This window comes from Stenella coeruleoalba, assembly GCF_951394435.1.
Source record: "Stenella coeruleoalba genome assembly, chromosome: 13".
NCBI classification, from domain to species: domain Eukaryota; kingdom Metazoa; phylum Chordata; class Mammalia; order Artiodactyla; family Delphinidae; genus Stenella; species Stenella coeruleoalba.
In genome coordinates this window covers 2,257,827-2,269,751 of record NC_137159.1, presented here as the reverse complement: position 1 = coordinate 2,269,751, position 11,925 = coordinate 2,257,827, and the positions used below count along the sequence as shown (strand labels likewise).

At 51.9% G+C, this 11,925-nt stretch overlaps 1 protein-coding gene across 6 annotated transcripts in view; it reads right to left on the bottom strand.

Annotated features, from left to right (window-relative positions):
• The window catches only part of ST6GAL2 (ST6 beta-galactoside alpha-2,6-sialyltransferase 2), a 65,723-nt gene that overhangs the window by 28,342 nt on the left and 25,456 nt on the right, over positions 1–11,925 (bottom strand). The window lies entirely within an intron of this gene.

Here is an 11,925-nt window from a genome sequence, read left to right as displayed (position 1 = left end):
TCCGCCCGTGTGTCTATCCACGCGTACTTTACCCTCTTCCTCCTAATAAACACTCTACTTGTTTCACTACCTTCTGTCTTTGTGGGAATTCTTTTCTGCAAAGCCGAGGGGCCAGGGCCTTGTCACTGACCACAGGTCTCGTGGCTTGGAGTCCGTGCTCCCACTGCCACGGCCCGACCTCGATCCCTGGCTGGGAACCGAAACCCTGCTTCAAGCCGCTGCCGGCCGAGGCCAGCCGAGGTCACCGCCACCTCAGCTGAGGGTCTTGGGAGAGGGGAGACGCGGTGGGTGCACCTTGGAAAACCTCTGGAGGCGTCTCAGTGATGTGTCCACCTCCCCACCGAGGGCTGCTTAACCCGGGCCCATCCCAGCAAGTCCCATCCCGCAGCTGGGTTACAGATTCCAGTTTGGCGAAGCAGGCCGGAGGGCTCAGCGGAGTCCGCCCTCTCGCACCTCTCATCAGACCACCACAGGCTCACAGCTCAGATACTGTACAGCAGCACGGCGGGCTCTGCGTTTCACGGGAAACTTCCAGAAGGGCCCCAGTAAGCGATGACCCAGGGACTGCGGCTGCAGGGGAAGGTGATGTCGAGGTGTCTGTGAACCTCAAAGCAGCCCCCAGATAATCGCCCTCACCGTGAGCCTCTGATGGAGTAAAAGGGACAGATGTCAAAATTCTAAACAAGGGAGGAGATGAGAGAGCTAGGCGAGCCTCCAGCTGGGAAAGGGTGAGGAAGGAGGCTGAGATGAAAGGACAAGATACAACAGAGTCAGAGAGAAGGACCCTCTTCTCCACTCAGTGGCTCAGCCCACGATGATCGCCTTTTTGTTACTCAGGTAGCAAGCACAGTGCTTGGCGCTAAAGGAAACAACAAAATATCAATAAGAAACGCACCTAACGCGGCTGAGAGCAGATCACAAAGTCGTCATAGTGGCCCTCGCTCTTTCCCCCGTCCCTATATGAGCCAGTCTTCACAGGGGGCCTCTCCTATCAGTATGGAGGGTCCTCAAGAACTAAAAATAGAGTTGCCACATGATTCCGCAATTCCACTCCTGTCAGGAAAAACTCTACTTAGAAAAGATACATGCACCCTTATGTTCACAGCAGCACTATTCCCAATAGCCAAGCCACGGAAACAAGCTAAATGTCCATCAACAGATGAATGGACAAAGAAGATGTGGTACATATATATAGTGGAATATTACTCAGCCATAAAAAGAACGAAATAATGCCATTTGCAGCAATATGGATGCAACTAGAGATCATCATACTAAGTGAAGTTAGTCAGAAAGAGAAAGACAAATACCATATGATATCACTTATATGTGGGATCTAAAATACGACACAAATGAACTTATCTATGAAACAGAAACAGACTTGCAGGCATAGAGAATAGACTTGTGGTTGTCAAGGCGGTACGGGGAGGGAAGGATTAGGAGTCTGGGGTTATTAGATGCAAACTATTATATATTGATCTACATATATAGTAATGCAAGCAAAGCCTTGGAAAAGGACAAACATAAGGAATACTAAGTGAGCTGCGGGAGCTTTAAGCTGGACAGCCCAGAGCGCAGCACAGGCCGGCCCTGAATAAGTACTGGCTGAAAGAATGATGTGTGTGTGTGTGTGTGTGTGTGTGTGCGTCGAGGGTGGGAGCTGTGTGTCTGCAGGTGTGCATAGCTGTGTGTTGGTGACGGTGTTGGAAGAAGTGGGGAGACCATTTGGGGGGAAACCAGGCTGGGAAGCTGCCCTTCCAGCCTTGGGGGTGGGGATGGGGGCCTACTGGCAAGTCGGGGCCACGTGCTGTGTGAGGTGCTGGTGGCAGGGGCTTTCAGGGGAGTGGGGGGCAGGGAGGAAGGAGGGAGGAAGTGGAGTAAGGGGGGCCTCAGCAACAAGCAGACACCCCGGAAGCCCGTCTGATGGGAGGGGCTCGTAGAGGGGACCCTCCCCCACCTCCAGGCCTCCAGGAAAACCAGGAGGCAGGTGACGACAAGACCGTAATGCAAGGGCAGGGGTTTTACTCACATAAGAACTGAAATCAAAGTGGGTGATCCCTAGGGCAGTGTAGTCACCTGGGGACGCTATACACCGTCTCTGGTGGAAAAGAAGATGTGCGAAAGTGAGAAGCCCACATGCCTGTTACAGACGGACACGGGTCCTTTGCCCTCTTCCCATGGAGAGGTGAGTCTGTGTCTCCCCGCCTTGAGCAGGGGAGGGGCTCTGACCGGGTACCAGGCCCAGGTGCAGCAGCTTCCACGTCCTGCCTTTAAAACGCTCACGGTGGGGGAGGTAGCCACCAGCAAAGACAGACGTCTCTCTCACCCGAGTCCACCATGCAGTGAGGAAGCCCGAGCTAGCTGCGTGGGAAAGGCCACGTGGACCGAGAGAGGTCCAGCCAAGCCCGGGCTGCCCAGCTGCCCCAGCCTCTCAGTGCCTCGGAGTCCAGCCCAGTGGAGCGTTCAGATGACTTCAGCCCTGGCCAGCCTCTGGCTGCAGCCACACGTCAGACCCCAAGTGAGAACCCAGCGGAGCCCAGTTAACCCACAGGACCAGGAGTGATCGTGACAGGTCGCTGTTCTGAGCCACTAAGTCTGAGCTGATCTGCTGCATCAGAAACGACGACTGGAGCAATGCCAGATGAGGGGAACCCAGAATGCATCCAACAGTCCAGCCCCTCCGAGGGGTTATGTGAAAGCAACATTCAGTGACCTGTTTCAGTTGTGGCTACTTAACAAGTGTTTGCTTTACCCCGTAGTCACGTGAAAGCAAGCCTGTAGATTTCCCTCGCAGTCAGACATCAAACCCATATACAGAACGTGGTCTCACGAAGGAAGCCAGAAACAACGATGCCAAAAAAAGAACGTACAAGAAATAATGCCAGGGACTTCCCTGGTGGCACAGTGGTTAAGATTCCACCTGCCAATGCAGGGGACACGGGTTCGAGCCCTGGTCAGGCAAGATCCCACATGCCGCGGAGCAACTAAGCCCGTGAGCCACAACTACTGAGCCTGCGCTCTAGGGCCCGCGAGTCACAACTACTGAAGCCCGTGTGCCACAACTACTGAAGCCAGCACGCCTGGAGCCTGTGCTCTGCAACAAGAGAAGCCACCGCAATGAGAAGCCCACGCACCGCAATGAAGAGTAGCCCCCGCTTGCTGCAACTAGAGAAAAGCCCACGTGCAGCAACAAAGACCCAATGCAGCCAAAAATAAAATAAATAAATAAATAGATAAATAAATAAATCAAAAAGAAAGAAAGAATGCCAGCAGCTTACTTGCTCCGTGCCAGACCCTGTGCTCACTTAATACTTTTTCTGGATTATCTCATTTGGTCTTCCCAGCACCTAGTAAGGTAGGAAATACTGCGATGTCCATTTTATAGATGAGGAGGTTGAAGCCCAGAGAGGTTAAGTAACTTGCCCAAAGCCACAGAGATAACAAGCAGCAGATAGCACATAAAAACCCATCTGCTCACTTTTTTTTTTTTTTGCCGTACGCGGGCCTCTCACCGTTGTGGCCTCTCACGTTGAGGAGCACAGGCTCTGGGCGCGCAGGCTCAGCGGCCATGGCTCACGGGCCCAGCCGCTCCGCGGCGTGTGGGATCCTCCCGGACCGGGGCACGAACCCGCGTCCCCTGCATCGGCAGGCGGACTCTCAACCACTGCGCCACCAGGGAAGCCCCATCTGCTCACACTTTTAACACTAAGTTCTGATTCCATCTGACTGTGCCAGACGAGGCCATCTATTCTAAATACGCCTTCTTAAGCTGTCTGTGGGGAAGGATCATTCTCGCCCTACACTGTCGCAATCTGAATACTTTCACATTTCCATTCCTGACCGTCTCGGCAATGTCCCCATGCTGGGAAAGCTTCTCAGGGCTCACCAAGTTCTGTCCGTAGCTCATCAATGAGCAGTATGCAGGCGGGCACTGCCTGGGGACCACACTTTGAGCAGAACCTGCTAAATGATCTTCCTAAACCTGTCCATTGAGGAGCCAGTGCTTCAAACTGTGATGCTCCAGCCTGACGATCTAAAAGCTGTTTCCAGGATTTCAACATTTGTATTAGAAAGCACAAAATTACACTTAATAGCAGTTATCCTGCTTCCTCTGCAGCTGAGTGCCGTGCAACACAGCTCTGACACCAACCACTGCAGTTAGCGGGCACCCCACGGGGAGAGGACTCAGTCCCAAGAGACTGCCCCCCACTTCCGACACCAGCCTGAAGCAGGGTCCCCAGGCCACCTGCGCTTCTTGCAACAGGGAAGAGTCAAATCTGACTCCATGTTGGCTCTGTTTCTTTTACTTTCACCTTCGCTTTCCGCTGCCTTTGTTCACTGAAAGGAGACTGTCTGTACACAGTGGCCTGCCTCGGGGAACCCCGCCCCTCCGCCTGAAGGTTAAACCAAAGTGCCTTTGTTCAGGGAAGCATCCGGACCCTGTCCACCTGCAGATGGCGGCCAGGAACAAAAACTGAACACAAATGAACCCAGCCTCCCCGAGGCTGGCCATTCCAGGGGATATCTGCAAGTCTTACGGCCTTTTCACTTTACTTCCTCATGTTCGCCCCCTCTCTGTTCTATTGAAGAAACTGGCATCCAAACCCCGATAAGATGGTTATTTTGAGACACTAGTCTGCCATCTTCTCGCTCTGCCCGTTTTCTGAATAAAGTCGTATTCCTTGCCTCGGCACCTCGTCTCCGATTCATGGGCCTGTTGTGCAGTGAGCAGTGAGCTCGGACTTGGTAACATTCTGACTGTGTGGCTACCAATCTGGGGGCTTCCCCATCACACCCTCAGGTTTGAAAACTTGCTAAAAAGACTCGCAGAACTCAGGAAAGCGCTAAACGAATGATCACAATCTTTTGGGAAGGGCTACACAGAGTCCAAGGTCTGGGTGGGGCTCATCCCAAGGGCAGAGATTCCATGTCCTCTACCCTTGGTGTGGAGGAACGTCACCCTCTTGGGACATGAATGTGTTCACCAACCACAAAGCTCTCCTGAGCAGTGGACCCCCGAGTTATGCTGGGGTTTCGTTAGGTGCACATCACGGAGCTAATCGTTGGCCACGTGACTGAATTCGCACTCCAGTCCCCCTCCCATCCCCAGAGGTCAGGCTGGCCCAAAGCCCCTCATCACAGGGTTTGCCTTTCTGGCGATCGGCCCCCATCCTGGGGGTCACCAAGAGTCACTTCAGTAGCATAACAAAGACACTCCTGTAAGTCAGGAAATTCAAGGGTTTCAGAAGCTCCATCCCTAGAACTGGGACAAAAACGAAATCATTACAGCACAGCAAGGCTGTAGTAGCTAATTTAAAAGGCAGTCTTTTCTGGCTGGAATCCTTACCTGGCTGCCTGCACTGAGAACAGCTCTGAGGCTCATCCTGGTGGATCACTAAAGAATAGGAAACAGAGGTTTCTTATTCCAGCATTCGCTTGAGAGACTATTTTTAAATCTCAAAGTGGGGCGTGTACCCAGGGCTGCGGTGGGGGAAGCCTTGACCTGCCGGGAGGAGCTGGGGGCCAGCGCACCCTAGGCCAGCCGACCCCCAGCTGCCTCCATTCAGTGGGGTCAGGAGGCCACGGGAACTGGGCTGGGAGGGGACCCGCCACATCTCAGGGCAGGGCTCAGAGCCTCACACACAGAGCCTGCTTTACACGGAAACGTCTGGCTCCCAGCCGAAGGCTCGAGAAGCTGTCTCCTTCGTGGGGGATGAGAGACATGAAAGGGAGCGAAGTAATGAGAGGAGGTACGGGGACTCAGAGGGAGGAAAGGAAAAGCCCTGCAGGACGGATGGGGCTGTGAGGGGCCAGGACTCTGGGGGAGATGGGGTCCCCTCCACCTGGTGCCCTGAGAGATGGAAAGGGCAGGGTCTGTGAGGCCTTGAACGCTGAGAAAAGAACAGCATACCAAGGCACAGGATGCCTTCTCAGCAGGTGAGACCTGCCTGGTGCTCGGTAATAACAGAAGGCGTGGGCTCGCAGCCCCGCTCCGGGTGAGGCTTCAACTGTTAGCAGCACCCTCTGTCACTGCAAACCTCTCCTGTCAATTACGGGAACATCCTCCCAAACGAGGAAATCTCAAGGCAGCGCAAATCCTCTGCTAGCAAAATGCTGTAGGAATCATGACATGTATCATGGCCCCAGTCACCAGCATCTTTGCAAAAATCCAGGACACAGAAAGGTGGAGGATGCCGTCAAAGTCCGAGCCGTGGACCAGTCTTTTCCTTAAAATAACCGAAGAGCCTAATAGGAAGACATGTTGGATAAACAACAGAAAAGACACACCTTTCCCCACTAGCACAGTACATCTGAAATACTGTAATGATACAGCTCAAACAGGTAGCATCTGTTACCCTTGCCGCTCCATTCCGTCATCAGCAGGGGGACATAAATTGCATCAGGGAGATACAAACAGAGGCCCCCAGGCGATGATGAAAATGGGCCCCCGATCACGGGTTCATGCAGCCTCGTCGGGGATGAAGACAGTGACTGAGGCTTCCGAGGTCCTGCCAGGTTCCCGGGAAGAGGACTGGCAAGGTTAGATGCCTCGTCTGTGCCATGTGGCTTTCTCTTCTCTCCCATAGCAATTCCAACATTACCACCCGGCCGTGCTAGGGCACAGATTTCAAGTGGATGGTCTCTGCCTACTTGAACCAATTTTCTCTGATCGCACCTTTCTCCCACTTTCTGTCGCCCTTCTAGCCAAGCCTCTAGGAAGCCTGTACGATAACACAGAGACAATGATTAGAGACAAAACAAAAAAGTGACCCACTGTGAGAAATCATTTTGATGGTTCTACCTGCTCCGGAATTCCGCTGCCCAAATCTTAGCTACTAACTCTCAAAGAAACGCGTCCCACCGCTGCACAGATGTTAGAGGAGCATGAGAGCATTTAAGCGTTTCTTCAAGTCATTCAGAAAGAAATCACATTCCCCAAAAGGCACAATTTATGACAAGCTGTCCAATGAAATTATGAAATGTAAGCACCACCACAGACAGACATTACGTACGATGCAGCTGTGGATTAATACCTTCTTATTTCGTTAAAGGTTAGGAAGTTACTTCCGGGCTGCCCCGTTTGAATGATGTCCTTCCTACACCCTGAGGCTGACAAGCTTGGTCACTGGTTTTCTTGAATGTAGTTTTTTTTTTAACACACGTTGATTGGTGCGTCTGCTACAACTGCCACCTGGCCAGCTTTTCTCTTGGTTGGAGAAACACTCGTGCCTTTTTTTGTGTATAGAAGTTGTCTCAGTTAAATCTAAGTATTTGTTTTAGCTCTGAAATAATAATAAAGAAGATTTAGTGTGTGAGCTATAGTGAGGCACTCATGGATCTTAATAGCCTTCAGGAGTCATTTTCTTTCAAGAATCACTTTTCTAAAATTAGCTCTCATCACATGTCCAAGAACACACTCGGCCTGCAGAGCACGGGGAGGGTGCCGTCCCAGCCTCTTTACCGCCTCAGGGGGGTCCTTTCACAAAGGACCCAGTTTCTTTTCTTTTTTCATTTTCTATAAATGCAAGGAGTCCTCAAGGCCACTAAGGGTCCCCTCCCTAGTGCATTCCCTCTCCATCCCAGCCCATTCTTAAGCTAACGTCTACAAGAACAGAAAGAAAACGTCAGCAGGGTCGAGCAGAGCTCAGTGGTGGTGGGAGGGTAGCCCCTTCTCTGCACCTCCCGCCTCCGCAGGACTGCAATTCATCCTCGGGGAGGAAAGGGCAGCCACAATGCTGGCAGCTTCTGGCCAGTCTCCTCGTGACCCCAGGCCCCAGCAAGAACGGAGCAGTCCCGGATGGGGGGAAGGATGCCGCGAGGGCTGGACCACTTGAGGGAGGTCGCTTGGCAAAGGTATAAGTTATAAAAAGTAGTGCCAGGCTTTCCCTTAGTTCAAAATTTGGATGCTGGGGCAGTGTCAGTGCAGACGAGTGTGAGCTACTTGAAGCTGTGTGAGCGGCTCCCAGCAAAAGTAACTGGTGTCGTGCACTCGGGTTAGGTCAGGTCGGACTAGGTTGGTATCATGAACGGTAGCTGTCAGGGTGGTGGACCTGCCGTCACCAGGTGCCCCCACGGGCCAGACACTGCACCCAGGGCCTCATCTACACCGTCTCATTTTAATTCTTCATTTTTAGTTTAACCTTTATAACAAACTCCTTTACACACATTATTATTCTCGTTCAGCTCTGAGTGGTTCCTTTCCCGTACATTGTTCCAAAACCCTGTCTTTTTGCACTGTATCTTGAAGCCAGGGAAGGTGCACCACGCTTAAAGTTTTAATGCAATTTTTTTCCCTTCTTTTTTTTCCCTTCACAAAGTACCATATGCTGCATTTCAGCCTAGCTCCGCGCGTTGATAATAAAATCCCGTTTTCCCTAACATCCCTCTTGACGTTCAGTGGATACACGATCCTCCCAGGTGGGCCTCAGAACCACACAGCTCTGCGCTGGCGGTCACTGCAGAGAGCTTCGCCTGGCGCGTCAACCACGCGGCTTCTGCCCGGTCAGAAGGGGAGGCCGGCTCCTGGCATTGCCAGAGAGGCTCCAGGTGTGAAGGCTCGTGATCGCAGGGGATTTGCTCTCTTGGTAGGAAGACAAACGATGACTCTGACTGCCTCCTCTGTCCCAAGGTGGGTGAGTGTACAGAGGAGCGACCAGGACTGAAGTCATCCTGGGCTGCGTCAAAGGGGAGGGGACCAGAGGCGGGCACTGAGGGACAGCGCGCTGTGGGAGGGGGTAGCCACCTCCAGCCAGGGCAGTGCCTGAGCCAGGGCTGCCTGGTGAGCAGACGGGTGAGCAGCAGCGACGGGATCTCCAGCCAGACAAGGATGTGCCCTGTCGTTGAGGTCCTGGGGCCATCTTTCTGGGTCAGTTGGTCAGCAGTCCAAGGTCTGTCCTCGGGTGGCAGGGCAGATGGGAAAGGGTTTAGAAGGCAAAGGCGAGCGGCTCTGGGCAGCTTTTAGCTTCCGGGGCTTTCTGCAGGGAGGCGGCAGGGGCTCCAGGGCGGGGGGAGGCGTTCCTGATGCCCGTCACTGGCTGTGCAGAGGTGTGCAAGCTGCCTGCCAGCTGGGGTCTCTGGCTGCCTCCATCACAGCCGTCTGTTGCAGACACGGTGGTCTGTTTGTTTTGCAATCATTATTAGTGGAATATTTACGCTTTGTACCAATCACGTGCCACAAGGGCTCACGGCTGCAGCAGTAAACTAGCTTCACACTCATACTGAAGCGTCAGGATGGGAGACTGCATACCTGCCACTGAGATGTAAAATTTCCCCCCGATCCCTCAAATGTAAGTGGGCTTCGCAGTGGGGGTGCCGGTGTCCGGCAGGCGGTTCTTACAAGGAGGCCTCTGTACCAGCAGAAGCCCCCTTCCTTAGGAAGAGCGGGCCTCCCCTTCTCGCCCGAGAGGCGTCCAGAGCATCACCGTGGGCCGGCAGGGAGTGCGACGCGGTGGGGAGGGGTGCTGGTACCACGCAGGAGGCAGCTCAGGGCCACCGTCCCCGGCCACACTCTGCGCGTTGCACAGTGAGACGGATGCCTCTACAGCGTGTGGCTGACCACGAGGCCCCGGGATGGGACAGGCTGTTCACATCCTCCTTGTCACCTTGGGTAATCCTTTAAGCCTCAGTGTCTGCATTCCGCGAGTGTCATACACAGCCTGGTCCTCATGGGTCTACGAGACTTAGCACAGTGACTGGCTCACAGTGAGAGCTCAGGAAATAGTATCTTTCAGTCCAGGTTTTGGATCTCTGTAAAAGTAACCCAAGCCTGGATTTCACTGTGTGACTATTGGTCCCATGTATATACCCTCGAGGGTTCACTGGTGGGCATCCCTTCAATGACCCCAAATGGACGTGCCCTGGTTTAGATAAACACCTGGCCCCGATCAAGCGGACAAGCACTAAGTGAGCCCCAGTAAACCCCCTGCCTGACGTTTCGGTCGTAAGAAGTAGGCCCATCATGGACTGAATACCTGAGGAGCATATCTTCTAATGGCTTCGTCCTGCTCAGAAGTTTTTTCTAATTTATGCAGCTGTAATTCAACGAATATTTATTAAACCTAATGTCAGATTGAATAGCTATCACCTGATCCTTTGCCCTTGAGGAAATAAAGTACATTCTTGGGAGAGCATTAGATTTAAATTCTTGGGCAGCAGACCAAGGAACGGAAAGTATACTGAAGATTCAAAATCCAAAATCTCTCTGCAGTCTGGAACTGGGGCATCTCACAAGAGCCCAGAGGCGAGAGGCTGCTTCGGAGACCCCCTCTCGCGAGACTTCAAACACCCCACGCGGCACTTGAGTCCCGTCAGAAGGAAAGTGTCTTATGTGGGCAAAAGCCGCCTCTTAAAAAACCAAGCTCACTGCTCTAGCTTCATCTCCAAAGACCAGTGCGGATAAATCTCAGAGAAATGTTGACGGGAAGACAGGAGCTGCAAAAACAAACAGCGCGTCCTACTGTTTATGTAAACTCTGACAACCCGATACAAGCTACAGCTAGAAGCTCCGCTGGGGAGGGAGGGAAATAGCTTGGGTGACAGGAGGGGCAGATCCTGAGTTATCACTCAAATACGTTCTGTCTCATCAAGACAAGATCTGGAGGAAGACGGCAAAATATTCAGAACTATTCAATCTGGGTACCAGAAACTCTCTTCTCTACGCAGGCTTAAAGTACTTATGATTTTAAACATAACAAAAGTTGTCAACATAAAACTTGTCCTGAAAGTTGTAAAAACAAGAAAGAGAACTCATTAATTGTGTTTATACTTATGTCTCTATTTCCTAATCCCTTTAGGTCATGATTCCTGCTAATACATCGGCACAAAATAGAAATCGAACATTGTACGCCGGATGCCAGCTTGGGTTAAAACTTTCATGTGACAACGTTATCAGTCTGGAAAAGAAAAACTTAAAAGCTAAAGTGATTTACGAAGGCATAAAAGAGCTCGGAGCTCACAGTGGGCTGGGAGAAACACATTAATTTTTGTGTTTTAAAACACCTATACACACATATCACGGAGTGAAATAGAAAACCAACCCAAAGATTTAATATAAAACATGAGACTTCAAAGACAATTCTCAGTGTGGAGCTTTCAACTCTGCCCTGTGAGCTTCAAAGCCAAGTTCTCCATCCGCAGAGCCCCCTGTGCAAAGGTGTGAGGGGCTAGGGTGGACTCAGCGGACATCAGGACAGCCCAGACATGCTTCAGATGTTTTCTCTCTAGCTTGCTTCTCCAGTTTTCATTTTCAAGACCAGTAAAAAGTTTCCAGGTTATGAAATCATTTCTGAAGTTTCTAACTCTGAGGACTGGCCACTCATTACAACATCCCCTAATTGTCACCCACCCCGGGTCACGGCCAATCACCGGGTCACTGTGCCCATGTCAAGAGCCAGACAATTGTTTTTGTATCTGGTGCGTGTGTGCCCACGAGCACAGCGCTGATCTTCCATTACTTCCTTCATTCGTAAATTCCACAGATGTCTGGACACCTGCTACGTGCTGGATTCCAGGTGTACGATGCTGAGCAAATCAAAGAATAAACCCCCCCCCCCCCCCCCCACTGAGCCTAAAGTGATTTGGGAAAGACAGACACCAAGTACGTAAGTAAGTCTGGCAGGACACTGTGCATCCTAACTGATGGTTTCCACTTTCCCTTTTGCCCCTGACTTTCCTCCCTTCACAGGGACAAACAGAAGACTTCCCATGCCCAAGGATGTCAGTCACAGAGGAACCAGGAGCCCAGTACGTAAATTCTTGGAGTTTAAGTTCAAAAGCTGTATTTCAAGGGGTGGGGAAGGGGAGGACAAAAATTTGGAAGGATACTTGCTGAGCCGGTTTCTCTTGCCCAAGGGGAGATAAAAACTCTCTCTGGGCTGATGGAAAAGGAATTGAAACAGAAGAGTGAGACACATGTGCTGTGCTTCTGTT